Genomic DNA, 15319 nt, shown 5'->3' on the forward strand with positions numbered 1-15319 from the left:
GGAGGTTTTTTGGAGTCAGAGTTTTCCTTCTCTGATGTGCCCTGACTGGAAGATCGAACCAGCGACACTTAGCTCGCAGGCCGACGCTCAATCCACTGAGCCAAACCAGCCAGGGCAATAATAGTAGTAAAGCCCCATTAATTTAATGTCTGATTATTTCAATTTTGATTATTCAGAAGGGATCAAAGTGAAGGAAAGAGTTTATGAAGTAATTAATGGTGTAAGCATAATTGAGGTTGCTGCTGAATACTTATTTACTGGAAGTGATCTTAAGCAATTTAGGAATATTATTGTATATTCAAAATAGGTAATCTAATTATAGATGTTTCTTGCATGGTCACTAAATGCACATAGTAGGCATTCAGAAAGCCCTATTGAATGATTTTTTTTTCAGTTCCTACTAAACAATTCTACATTACTTATTCTCCAAAGACAACAATCATAGTAAATTAGTTTGACTTATTTTGTGGATTTAAAAATACATATAGATATGTCATTATTTTACATAATCACTCATACTTTAGTTCCTTTCCCCACTACTTTTCCCAATAATTAAATTAGGAAAATTTTTTATGTCTGTTTTTTTTAGAGAAAAACAATATGTAGTTGTAATTATAAATAATCTGTTGTCATATCCACTTTTAGACTGTAAAGAAAAATGAGCTTAAGTTGAATCAAGAGATATGTATGTACTGCTGACAGCCTTTTGTTTGGTTCAATAGATAGATCTGGTAATTTGTGTGCCAACATTTTATTAATTCTTCAGTTTCCATAAGAGAAAGAACTATTCATTTGACTGAGGACTCCAAAGTGATGAATTCTTTTATAAAGCAAGCCTGAACTATAAGGCTTTATAAGTAATGAAAAAAACAAATCCTAAATTCACCTTACTGAGTTTGAAACTGGGTTTTATACTTTGGCTGTGTGAGCCTGGGCAGTTTCCTGATCTGTGAAATGGGGATGCTATAGCTTTCTCATAAATTGTCTCATATTTTAATACAAATGAACTGTCTGGCAGTATGGGCTCCACAATGCCCACTGCTTTAGTGATGATGATGGTGGTGATGGTGGCAGAAAAAGGTGGGAAAAGGAAGAGGAAGGAGATTAAAGAGAAGTCTTAGAGAAGGAAAGAAGAGGAATAAAAAGAATCACTTTCATATATACTTCGTCTAATTCTAGAATTTTGTATATTTTTAATGTTTTATTGTTTATGCTATTACAGTTGTTCCATTTTCCCCCTTTAGCCCCCTCCACCCAGCCAGCCCCCACCTCCACTTCCATAGTTAATCCACACACCAATCAGGGAAGAGAATCTTAAATATTTTTTTTAAGGGAAGCATATTCACAGTTTAAGAATGCTTTAATTATCATCATAATGATTAAGCATTGTAAGAGATAGTTACAGACATTATATCAAACCATTTCTGGTAAATGTTAGAATAGGAGACATGGGCAAAACCTGCCTAAAACATCTTTTAGTTCTCTGTCAACTGCCGCTGCCACTGCTGCTGCTACTGCTTCTGCAGCTCCTCCTCCGCCTACTACTACTATTTTTTAATGATGGCCTGATATTCTTACAAGGAATAGAACGCTGTTTAACTGAGGAGTGTACAAATATAAGTGTAATTGACATAAATTAATCCCCATGTCAATAAAATATATTAGATTTTACATGATAAGTAATATCAACTTAAAGTCAGAATTTAAAGCACTTAAGGAAATCAAGAAAATATTGGGTTGGCCAAAAAACTTGGTTTTTTCCCTAAGATGGCTCTAATAGTGCTTAGTTGTCTTGAACTTCATTCAAAACAATTTTGTTAGACTATATTGTGACAGCTGTCACATCAGTGTGCATTTTTTTAAAAAATTTATCAAAATTGGTGAATTTTTGTGTAGCCATTTTGATATTGAAAGTGAAAGAAAATACACAACATTTTCAGCATATTATGCTTTATTATTTCAAGAAAGGTAAAAATGCAATTGAAACCAAAAAAAAAAAGGTTTGTGCAGTGTATGGAGAAGGTGCTGTGACTGACAGAACATGTCAAAAGTGGTTTGCAAAGTTTCATGCTGGCGATTTCTTGCAGACGATGCTCTGCAGTGGGGTAGACCAGTTGAAGTTGATAGCGATCAAATCGAGACATTAATTGAGAAAATCTACATTCTACCATGTGGGAAATAACCGACATACTCAAAATATTTAAATCAATCAAGTTTTTGGTGAAAATGAAAAATGTGTCTATTGTATGGAAAAAACTAAACAGACTTTTTGGACAACCCAATATTTTACTTTGGTGATGGAGGCAGCACGATGGGAGATAAGTCCTATTCTTGTGTGGTAACCTGTGCATTTTAGGTGCTGTCCACCAAAACATCCTATCTTCTTCAGGCTGATTGTCTAGTTCATGATTTATCTTTCGACCCCTGCCTATATTTTACCTCTTTCATTCTCCTTTTACAAGAACCTCACTTTTGCCTTTTTGGAACCAAATCCTGGAGCAGTTAAATACTGACTTGTTAGCAAGTTTGGGGAAGTTACTACTTAAATCATCTTGGCACTACAGATGCAATTATACTTTTAAACAGCATAACTCATATTGTGTTATATAATTATTATTTTAAAAATTGACTTTTCTAAATTGTATTTCTTTACAGTTAGTGCTTTTATTGAACAACATTTTCTTCCTTAGTTGAAATTATTGATTCTCTGTGCATTTCCATTATATAGAAATTTTTGACTTTTTATACCTTGGCAACACTTTTTCAAATTTATTGACAATTGTGATAAAAATGGGAACTGGCCACAAACTTAGGAGTATGATTAACAGTAAAGTAATCACAGAAAGCTGTTTAAATATGCTGCAGGAAACATGTTAATTAACTAGGGTTGTTAGCCTATAATGATGTACATTTATTTGATCAAGTTCTTGTCATTCTTTTAACACTTGTAATTATTCATATACTAATTGATCTATAATTCACAAAGGATCTGTGAGTCATTAGTGAAAATAAGTAAGTTGCTGTTATGTATGTGACTTATATAATCACTCCCCCAGCCCCTCTTTTTTTCCTACATCATTACATTTTGGACAATCTTGAACTATGTAACTGTGTGCTAAGCCTCATAGGGACTCTGATATACTAAATTTTCTACTCTGGATCATTCAGAGGTATATTGCAATCTGCGTTCTTTCTAGGCACTACACATTTAGTTCTGTGGGTTTTCCTATTCAACCCATTTAAGTCAGGAGGAAAACTATATTAATATGATGAAGAAGGAATTGCTGTATTTGGTAGTGCAGGGATCCAAGGAGAGTAATGATCTTGCATGAAGCATTAAATGTCATGTATAACAACTCACTCTCCGTTACTTAATTACATGTGAAAAACATGTGTGGTATGAAAACTCCTGGGGCTTAAGGAGGCCAAATGAAACCAAAACCCTTGGATTTAGTGCTAGCTGTCAAGCGCTACTGGGTAAAAGTGGACTCACCATGGGATCCACTTTACTGTATCAATTGAACATATGTCTTGTTTTTGTAATTAAAAATGTAGTGTGTTCTGTCATCCTCTGGCCATATCCCTACGAGATGATATTGACCTGAAATTAATGTGACTGTCAAGTGTCCTGTCTGAAAGAAGTCCGTCCAAAGAAGCAAATTGAATGACTGTTTTTTAAGTCCTTATTGTGTTCCTGATTCTTTATACTATCTAGTTTTAATAAATGTGAGGGGAAAAGATGGCAGGCACAATCATGAGTTTTACTTTCATAAAGAAATATTCATGCACTTGTTCAACAAGTGTTTGCTGAGTGCCTACTTGTGCCGGGGCTGTGGAGTCAGTGGCACACTCTCTGCCCTAAACAATGAGGCACAGAGTAAAGAATCTGGTACCTTATTCAGTGATGTAAGCCTATGATACTCTAGGGATACGCAGGAGACGCACCTAACCTAAGAGCCTAAGAGAAGGTGTCACAGAGAAAGATGCTTAAGCTCAGACCACAAGGATGTATGAGCACAGTCATAGGATTTTAGAATTGAATGTTATACCTAATATACCTGAACATTTACTTGTAGGAGAAAATCAGTCCTTTAAGAAACTACCATTAGATAAGTATACCTGTATATGTTGTTTGTTTTGAATGCTGTAAGAAAACATCTTTCTGACTCTCATGAACCATCAAAGAATGCAGTGCCCCTTTTCACGTACACAGTAAAATATCATTCATGGGATATGTAACATACAGGTTTGAGGAAGAGGCCTGTCATCAGGAGTTGCAGGGAGAATGGAAGTAGAGATACACTCCTGCAATTTCAAGGCTCTTCTGTTTCTGTTTAGATGGACCATATGGTAGACCCATATAAGTCTCTCAAGTGGTCTGAAATGCTGACTCTTGCTTAATTTCTTCAGTACATGTTTCCTGCACGATCTCATTTTAAAATAGTAATTTTTATTATTTACTTCATATGTAAGTAGAATTTATAAGCCTTTTAATGAAAGAACAAGGTGCAGTTGAAGTGTGTTGTGTTTTGCCCTTTTGTCAGACATTCTAATTTATGCATCCAAATAAGAATCATTATTTCCTTTGACATACTGTGGTAACCTTGGGAAGCTGTCCATTAAATCTGGTTCTGATTCCATCGTGTCATACATTTCTAGAAACATTTTGAAAGCCTGTAGCATATTATTTTGAATATCCACAGTACCCATAAATTTTCTTCCTTTGAGGGCGGTTATAGTTAGATAGTCTTAACTGACCAAAAACTTTACAGGGCCACTCATGAATTAGGTGAATTCAGTGAAGTAGGTAAGTACTGCTATCAAAGACCAAGCTCATCTTTCTAGTATGACTTTGTAAAATATCTTTGAAAATCAATTTTATTATTTCAAGGATAGAGTTGGTAATTTTTTCCTTTGGTACTCCCACTCCTTAACATAGTACCAGCTTGTGGAAATTATGACTATATTTATTTCATTTCTTGTGGCACTCAGAAACACCGAGTTGTGATGGTCACAGGGATGATGTGGGGTTTTTTTGTTTTGTTTTGTTTTGTTTGTTTTTGCTGGTCAGTGTCTCTACATCTTTCCCGGTAGAATGCCTGTTTCCTTTGATAGGCCCAACTCCTTCAAACACACACACACAATGTATGTAGTATGGTGGAATAGGAAGAACAGTAAATCTGGATGCCTATCTCCCTCTGTGGAAGCTGAAGGAGCCAGGTCTTCCTCTCATTGCTGAGATGTGACCATTGGGCAGTCATATGACCTAAGCCTGGGCAATACATTTGGTTTAGAATAGAAAGCAAATAATACAAGTGGTTTTATATGAATGACATTTTTTCATGGAGTCACAGCACCTTCATCAAAAGTTTCTGCTATATATTTTTCTGCTTCCTGCTTCCTGGTTCTCTGAATGGCTCTTAGTTCCTGTCTGTTCCAAGTCTGATCGTATGGCCTACCTGTATTTCATAAGTTCCCAGTGTCTCTCTAATACATTCCCTTCTGCTTAAGTTGGTCCAAATTTATTTCTATTGCTTTGTTTGCTGCCAAGGAATCCTAATGGGTGGGAAGGGTGATAAAGGTAGAGCTATCATAAAAAATCATGAGCAACCAGAATGAGATATTTGGCTTCCTGTGCACATTTTCTTGTCACATTTGGGCTTTTAGCTTTGATTCTGAGCACAAGACTGCTGAACAAGACTCTACTAAGGCTCTCCAGCATGAGATGTTTCTATTGCCAAAGCATTCATTGGCTCTTGAAGGGAGATCATCATGATTATCTCAAAGGAATTGAGCAGGAACTAATATTTTGGATTTATACCTGGGGTCGGGGGGGGGGGTCACCTTTCCCAGCCCATTGCCTTATGATGAGGGTGGGACATCTCAACAATATTTGGACTTTGCTAGCCAGGATGAGGAGGGAAATGGCACGGGGTATTCACTACACTACCTTAAAAAATATCTCTTTGAGAAACGTATTAGGTAAAGTCATCTATCCCATTTAGTCCTAAGCTTCCCACATGAACCCTCCCACCAATCTGCACTACCAAATATTTTATGAGCCACTTTTTCCTCTGCATGACTGGCAATTATTAAAAACCTGCCTGGGGCCACCTTTGTAAAATGCTGGTCTGGATGCTAAGTTACTCCCAGTAGCCCTCATTAGTGATTGGCATTGTTTGGAATGTCTAGTAAATAGAGTTTATAATTGCACTGTCATTGGATATTTATTTCAAATTCAGCATATTCAGCCATTTTGTTGGTTTCTTCCAATTGGAAATGGGAAACTATTCAGTCTGTTCAGATAGTTAGAAATACCTTCTGGAACCTTTTCAGAAAGGCATTTTGCTCCCACTGAGATATGATTTGCTTTGTTTCATATGTTACTTCTGGTTCATTTACATGGAGATTTCTTGGCTGAATGTTAATTTGTTATCATGTTTCAACTGATAAAGTAAATGTAGAGTTGTTTTTTTTCTGTCCATATGTGTCTAACATCACTATGTTTAATACAATCAGAAAATAATATACAGGTTGCTTAGTTATATTCATGTGCTCCTCATTCATTCAACCTGTGTGTGTGTGTGTGTGTGTGTGTGTGTGTGTGTGTGTGTGTGTGCCTAAATCTTGTGCTAGGCACTAAATGGTAGTAGTAATCACTTTAGAATAGGTTGCAAAGAAATTAAATCAATTTACTCCGCAACCCAGGCTGAATTCAGGCCCATAACTTCTGCTTTTGATAAGTGCTATTTTGTTGGCATAAAATAAGATCCTATGGGTTTCATGAAGGTGCGTTTCCAAGTGGCAAGACCAGAGCCGTCCTGAAGACAATAATGATATTCTGCTATATTCTAAATAATTCAAACATATTCTAATCACACTTGTACATTTTTTGTCTTGCTTAGTTATTATTTTTAAAGTGTGGTAAAATATGCATAAAATGTACCATCTTAACCATTTGAAGTGTGTGGTTCAGTGGCATTAAGTGCATTCACATTGTTGTGCAGCTACCACTGTCACCCATCTCCAGAACTCTACATTTTGCAAAACTGAAACTGTTCCCCTTTAAAAATAACTCCCCTTTCTCCCCTTCCTCTAGCCCCTCCAGATTTAACTATACTGGGTATCTTATAAAAGTGGAATTATACAATATTTGACCTTTTGTTACTGGCTTATTTCACTTACCATGTTTTCATAGTTCACCCTTGTTGTAGCATGTGTCAGAATAATATTCTATTATATGTATATACCACATTTGTTTATCCATCCTTCTGCCGAGGGACACCTTGGGTTCCTTCTGCCTTTTGACTAGTGTGAATAATGCTGCTATGAACATGAGTATACAAATGTCTCTTTGAGTTCTACTCTCAGTTCTTTTGCATATATTCCAAGAAGTAAAGTTGCTGAATCATATGGTAGTTTTATTTTTAATTTTTTGAGAAACAGTTATACTCTTTTCCCTAGCAGCTGCACCATATTATTAACACCAAGTAGACAAGGGTTCCAGTTTCTCTAAAACCTCACCAACACTTATATTTTGTTTGCTTTTTGAATAGTAGCCATTCTAATGGGTGAGAAGTGATGCCTCACTGTGGTTTTTGTTTGCATTTCTCTGATTATTAGTGATGTTGCCATCTTTTCATGTGTTTATTGGCCATTTCTATATCTTCTTTGAAGAAATGTCTTTTCAAGTCAAGTCCTTTGCCCATTTTTTAATCAGGTGTTTGTTTTGTTGTTGTTGTCGTTGAGTTGTAGGAATTCTTTAATATTCTAGATATTAACCCCTTAGCAGAGAAATATTTGCAAATATTTTCTCCCCTTTCATAGGTTACCTACCTATTCACTCTGTTGATTGTGTCCTTTGATGCATAGAAGTTTTTCATTTTGATGTGGACCAATTTGTCTATTTTTTGTTGATGTTACTTGTGCTATTGATGCCATAGCCAAGAAAATCATTGCCCAGTCCAATGTAATGAAGCTTTTCTTCTACATTTTCTTCCAAGAGTTTTGTAGTTTTAACTTTTACATATAGGTCTCTGCTCCCTTAGAGTTAATTTTTGTATGTCGTGTAAGAGAAGGATCCAACATCATTCTTTTGCATGTGGATATACAGTTTTCCCAGCACCATTTTCTGAAAAGATTATCCTTTTCCCCATTGAACAGTCTTAGCACCCTCATTGAAAACCATTTGAATATATGGGTTTATTTTAGGGCTCTCTATTCTGTTCCACTGATCCATATGTATGTCCTTATGATAGTACTGTATTGTTTTGGTTGCTATAGTTCTGTAATAAATTTTAAAATCAGGAAGGGTAAAACCTCCAACTTGTTCTTTTTTTTTTTCCAAGAGTATTTTAGTTGTTAGAGATTCTATAAGGATTTTAGGATGGAACATACTTTCTCTTTTAAAAGGAGTAGAAATGCTTCTTGGAGATAACTCAGTCCCTGATAAATGAAAGTTATGGCATTTTATAAACACACACACCACCGATTATATCTTATTTCTTTTTCAGGCTCATTGTTCTTTCCTGAAGGATAAGTATGTTCTTCCCATAGCCCATGAATCTTTCTTTTGACCACAATTTGTAGTATTCTTTTAGAATTTATCTGGGAGAGTATCCCATATTTATCCTAAGGAGTTAGTCAATGGTTGTTGGATTGATGTTTCAAATAACATGTTAATAAATACCTTATTACAATTTGAATTATGGTTACAACTGTGACGGATGAGGAATAAACATACAAAATTTTATCAACAAATCCCTCTATATAACACGTATGTGCTTCCAAAAATGCATTGAAGTATTCTTAGAAGAATAAAATGAAGTTGCTGAGAAAAGCCATGTAAACTTAGAATTTCAGAGAAGAGCAAGATTATTGTTGGAGAAGCAGGTACAGCAAGAACTAGTTTAATGCCGCTTGGGTAGACTTACATGAGAAAGAATTGAATCGAAACTGCATAAATGGATTTAATTCAAACATTTGTTGAGTACCTACTGTTTGTCAAGTGCTATATGAAACCATAGAGTTAATAAGTCCTCCAAGAACTTCTAAAACATTCAAATAAGTAATTATTCATCAGGCAAAACAAGCACCAACAGAGAGAACTCTATGATGTTGGGGTTTTGAGACTTTATTTTAAGGCTTGGTTGATGCAAGTGCAATCCAGTGGTTCACAATTGAAAAGGGAGTGACTTAGATTTGTTGAGATTCAGAGCAGAAGAGGGAAATGAATGGGGACACTGTTGTCAGAGTCTAGGCAATGTGAAAAGTATATGAATTAGAATAGGAAACATGGGACTAGAAGAGAAGACAAGAAAGGATAGTCTTTAGAAAGAAATTATTAGACTTGGTGACTTTTTGGCTATAAGGGTTGATGATGAATGAATTAAGAGTAACTGAGGACTTAGCACCTGAAAATTTCAGCATCTGAGACTGAACATCATAAAACCATATGTTGTACCTCTGACATTTACATTATCTCACAACAATTTATTAGACGGTATTATCCCAGTTTTATAGATTAAGAAACCAAGATTTTAAAAAGTTTAGAATCTTGTTTATATTACATTTTACCGATAGAACTTACGTAAATAGAACTGTATTTTTGCCTAGGTCTGCTTAGGTCTAAGTATCTTTTCAGAATAACACTTAGTTGTCTTACACTATCTATAATCATTTCCATTGTCATGACCTAGATACTACACTGCTGGTCTGTATATATCTATTTTAAATGTTGAGTTCCTAGGAGAAAGAATCTATTGGCTCAAACCAAGGCAGGTGTCTACCCTTACATCCATTGAGAGTGAGACAGGCTGTCAGGGTTACACATTGTAGGCATTTCCACTATAGCCTACCCGGGGAATCACTGTGAGCTGGACAGACACCCCAAGCAATGTCCACTAATGTGGTTAATGCTGACAACTGGGTGATTGCAGGCAGCACATTGTCATTACCTCGTTAAAGCTGCATAGAAAGCACAGAGCATAGTTTGGGTAGTTCTGCTTTCTGTCTTCTTTGCCTCATTAAGATCACTTTCATTCAACAGACATTTATAGTACACCTACTCTCTGTCAGCTACAAGCTGGATATACAAAGAAATCAGATCCCATCTCTGTGTTCAGCGAGGGAGGAAGAACAGCACAAGTAATTTTAATAGAACACGGCAAGTACAATGATAAGGAAGGACATACACTTACAGGGTTCCTTACTCAGAAGAATTGTTCTCACTGTTTTCCATGCTAGAACTCCATTTTATCTCTCTCACAACAGCTGCTCAAGATAATTATAAAAACACTGACAAACAATTACAATTCCTTATTGTGTCTTTTATCAAGCACTGGAGCCTAAGAAACTTATTTGCTATATTGGAAAGGAAAAGTTCATTATAGAGCAAACAGATTTCATTCCTTATGAGTATAATAGAATATGAGGTGTCAGAGGATCCCCAAAAGTCATTCAGGTTAACTGCTTGTTTGAAATGTAAATGGCTTCTCTCTTTTGACCTCTCTCTTTCTACTTCTTTCTCTTTAAAATTGCTGCCATGTCAGGTCTCCACTTGCTTGATGTTGAGGTGGTGTGTGAACAATCACTAGTAAGTGGATTATAGAGGATTGTGAACTGTGACTTCTGATAGCAGCTTCCTTCTCTCCTTTGAGAGTAGTTGTAGGTTTTCTATTCTGTGAGGCTTAAACTGAATAGGGATTTTAAGGGCCAGGAAAGTCATATTAATTTGGGGAAAATCTTTAAATTGTGAGAGGGTAACTTGGCTGATTTGAGCTAACTTGGTCCAGTTAATCATGATTTCTCAATAAGAATTTATGTGCAGCCATATTTTTAATGCTCATAACCTTTGAAAGAGAGAGGAAAGGCCATCTGCCTAATTACTGTCAAATAACACTCTGCCCCGTGGGCTCTGAATCCTGAGTAGGCAAGTCCTATTGGTTTTCGGCTCTAAGCTAGAGCTGAGCTTTATTGAGTTATTCAATGGGAGAAACTGAATAGGAAAGGGAATTACCACTGGAAAAAAATGCTGTTACTTACTCAGGGGTAACTGACTACTTCTTCCATATATGAGCAAACTGCTGGAGAATGGATTGTAGTCTCTGAAAAACAATAGCCATCTCTTAACATAATAATGCATGGCAAAGTATCTATAATGCTGTCAGGAAGAGAGAGAGAGAGAGAGATTCTTCATGCTTGTTATCAATTTATAGTTCTTTTTGCCTTGATTTGGTTGGTATGCTAGATAATCCAAGAATCCAAAAAGGTTAGAGCAAGAAATAGCACTTAGACTTCATCTCTTTATTTATACTCTGACTCATTTCACAAAAACTTATATCAGTTTAAGTTTAGTACAGTTCAACCTACTTTCTTAAGAGATCAGGAAACTGATTCTTCTAGAAGTTATTTCCCAAAGTCTTATAGCTAGTTAGTGGTAGGGCTAGAGTTGAAACCCCTACCTCTGTCTCCTTATTGAAATGAGTGGTTATTACATTTTTAAAAATAGCTATGTTGAGTATAAACTATTTTCCAGGGACTGTGTTTGCCCTAGATAATGTACTAGAGAGTAGGAAGGACATGACTCCTGTCCTTGGAGTGCTTACCCTCCTAGGGGAACATGGATTGGATGCAAATGTTCATACAAATCAGTTAGATAAATTATAAAAAACAGATCTATGATCATTGTATAGGGTGTTATAAGCATATAATGGAGATCCTAGATGGCTTGTTTCAGAAAATGACATTTATGGTGAGCTATGAATGAGAAATACGAATAAATCAGGCAAAGGATTTGGGCAACAGGCATGCAGAGCAGAAGAAAAGAGAAGGAGAGAAGGCCCTGAGGTGAGTGAAGCTTGGCTCAAGTGAGAAACGGAAAGAAAACCAGGGAAGCAGAAGTGGAGCAAAACAAGCAGGGAGAAGAGAGAGCAAGAGGAGGCTCAGACTCCTCAAGGCCTTATACCCTCCCTAACAATTCTGGACTTGATCCTAAGCACAGTAAGAAGTCATAGGAAGACTTAAAACAGAGGACAGAAATATAATCAGATTTGTGTTTCGGAACCATATTAACTTTGCTGAGTGAAGAATAGATTGGAGAGAAGATGAAGAGTATAAGTAGCAAGACCAAATAGGATGCTCTTACGTTAATACAGATGAGAAATTAGGATGGCTTGCACTAGACTAGGATAAAAAGAAGTGCAAAGATTCAAGATATGTTTAGAAGGTAGAATCAATAAGATTTCTTTTTTTAGAAGTCAGGTTTTTAAATTTAATATTAATACATTCTGGAGATTTTTGGTCAAGATTGAGGCGTAGGTACACATGCTTTGCCTCCTGCCCCAACCATAGAAAGAATTACAACCAGATCAAAAAACATAACACCCAGAACCACCAGAAAATGAAGCTGTATGGAAGTCTGACAACCAAGGATATAAAGAGGCCACATTCATCCTGATGGGTAGGAGGGGTGGAGTAATAGAGATGGGTAGAGAGGGGGTGTGGCATGGAGAGGAGGTGGCAGTGGAACTGATGATCCCACATTTGCATGTGGTGGATAAAAATCACGAGGGATACTGTGGAGCAAGCGATCCCAGCCCCAGGCCAGACTGCACAATCCAGGGTGCCAGCACTGGGAAGATAAATCCCCATTATATCTGTCTGTAAAAATCAGTGGGGGCTGGGGAAGCTGAAGAAACTGCCAGATTTTTGCTGCACAGACTTAGAACATACGCAAACCCACCGACTCTGGGTATCACCAGAAGGGCAGCAACTGGAAGGGCACCAGTAACATATGGGAAGTGGGTGAAGTGGCTGGAAAAGGGGCAAGTGCCAGGCAAACCTCCAGAAGCTAGGCAGTGGCATTGCCCCCTCTCCAAATCCTCCCCCAACACAGAGCCACAAAGCGGTGAAGCAGGTTGCCCACCCTGGCAATTTCCTAAGGCTCCACACCGCACAATTTACAGGTGTCTTTTCAGCATAGGTCATGCTATTATGACAGGGAGTCAAAGCAGCTCTGCCTAGTACACAGAAACAAACACAGGGAGGCTGAAAAAATGAGGGGACAAACAAATATAACCCAAATGAAAGAACAGAATAAAACCCCAGAAAAAGAACTAAATGAAATGGAGATAGCCAACCTATCAGATGCAGAGTTTAAAATACTGGCGACCAGCAGGCTCAGAGAATTCATTCAGTACAGCAACAACATAGAGGAAGAAATGAGGGTTACACTAAATAAAATAAAGAAAAATATACAGGGAAACAACAGGAAAGGGAAGGAAGCCAGGATTCAAATCAACAATTTGGAACAAAAGGAAGAAATAAACATTCAGCCAGAACACAAAGAAGAAAAAAGTTTCAAAAAAACAAGGAGAGGCTTAGGAACCTCTGGGACAACTTTAAACACACTAACATCTGAATCATAGGGGTGCCAGACGGAGAAGAGAAAGAGCAAGAAATTGGAAATTTACTTGAAAAAATAATTAAAGAAAACTTTCCTAATTTGGTGAAGGAAATAGACATACAAATCCAGGAAGCACAGAGAATCCCAAACAAGTTGGACCCAAAGGGGACCACACCGAGACACATCATAATTAAAATGCCAAAGGTTAAATATAAAGAGAGAATCTTAAAAACAGCAAGAGAAAAGCAGAAAGTTACCTACAAAAGAGTTTCCATAAGACTACCAACTGATTTCTCAAGAGAAACTTTGAGAGCAAGAAGGGACTGGCAAGAAGTATTCAAAGTGGTGAAAAGCAAGGACCTACAACCAAGATTACCCTATCCAACAAAGCTATCATTTAGAATGCAAGGGCAGATAAAATGCTTCCCAGACAAGGTAAAGCTAAAGGAGTTCATCATCACCAAGCGATTATTATATGAAATGTCAAAGGGACTTATTTAAGAAAAAGATCAAAACTATGAACATTAAAATGACAACAAACTCAACAGCTATCAACAACTGAATCTAAGAAAACAAAACAAAACAAAGCCAGAAGAAAAACAGAATCAGAGGTATGGAGATCATTCAGAGGGTTATCAGCTAAGATGGAGGAGGGGGAGGAAGGGGGAATGGTGCAGGGATTAAGAAGCATAATTGGAAGGAACAAAATAGACAGGAGGGTGTTACAAATAGTATAGGAAATGGGGAAGCCAAAGAACTTACGCACACAACCCATTGACATGAAATAAGGCAGGGGAGGATTGCTGGATAAAAAGAGTACTGGGCAGAGGGGGCAAGGAGAATAATTGGGACAACTGTAACAGCACAATCAATGAAATATACTTAAAAAATAAAATAAACCAAAAAAGGAAAAATACTAATACATTCTAATCAAATAGTAACAGCAGTAAATACATATTTTGAAAAGCAGAGAGGTATCCCCCTATATCTGGGAAGAAAATTAAGTCAAAGTTTTCTACATGGTGGAAAGGAGACAACTGCTGATGTCAGCAGTTAGGCAATTTAAGGACAACTTGGGAATTTCTAAAACCATTTCCAAAAAAATCAATGGCAACACGTTGGGACACAGCTACTTCAAATGATTGGGTTGCACTTGTATAGCATGGACTGGATATACAACTGTAGTGTGAGAGGTTTCAAGAATGACTCTCGGGTTCTTAGCTGAACAACCAGGCAGATGTTGTTGACATTTGCACAGGTGGAGAAGAAATTGACTATGGAACCCTATGGGGACTGAGTGGGATAAAGAGCTCTATTTTATTAAGATGCTTGTAAGAGAGCTAGCGGAGATGTAAAATGGGATATACAGATCATAAGCTCAGAAAAAACATCTGGGCTAACTATGTGAATTTGGAAGACATCAATATATAGACAGTCTTTGAACTTAAGGAAATAATTTGCCTAGTTGAGGCTATTGAACTCACACTGGAGGAGAAAGATGGGTGGGGCATAAATTTAATAAAGAAAGGCATGATATTATTAAAGCCCCAAAGCAGGAATGATGTGGACCAATGGACCTTTTTCCAATTGGTGAGAAATGAAAAATAATATGGGTGGGATTTTGAGTGCCCTCCTAAGTCAGGTAGTGGCTATCCTATATACACTGGTCATATGGAGAGATCGATGAACAGTCTTTCCATACAGTAACAATCATTTCTTTTTGTGCTTTGTTTGTATTGTGAAATCTTAAGTCAGACAATATATATCTTGAGGTAATTATATTTGTCATGCATCATGAATGAAGAGTAAAGAATAAATCTCCCACAGAACTACCATCTACCATTTGCTAGTAACAGTGGAAATAAGCCCAAATAATCGGAACTGGTATTCTAGGAGTTGTTCAGTACCTGTCAC

At 36.9% G+C, this 15319-nt stretch overlaps 1 protein-coding gene across 1 annotated transcript in view; it reads left to right on the forward strand.

Annotated features, from left to right (window-relative positions):
* The window catches only part of PATJ (PATJ crumbs cell polarity complex component), a 319938-nt gene that overhangs the window by 193270 nt on the left and 111349 nt on the right, over positions 1-15319 (forward strand). The gene's annotated exons all lie outside the window — the stretch shown is intronic.

Source organism: Furipterus horrens, unplaced genomic scaffold, assembly GCF_987537825.1.
Source record: "Furipterus horrens unplaced genomic scaffold, mFurHor1.1.pri manual_scaffold_3, whole genome shotgun sequence".
Classification (NCBI taxonomy): domain Eukaryota; kingdom Metazoa; phylum Chordata; class Mammalia; order Chiroptera; family Furipteridae; genus Furipterus; species Furipterus horrens.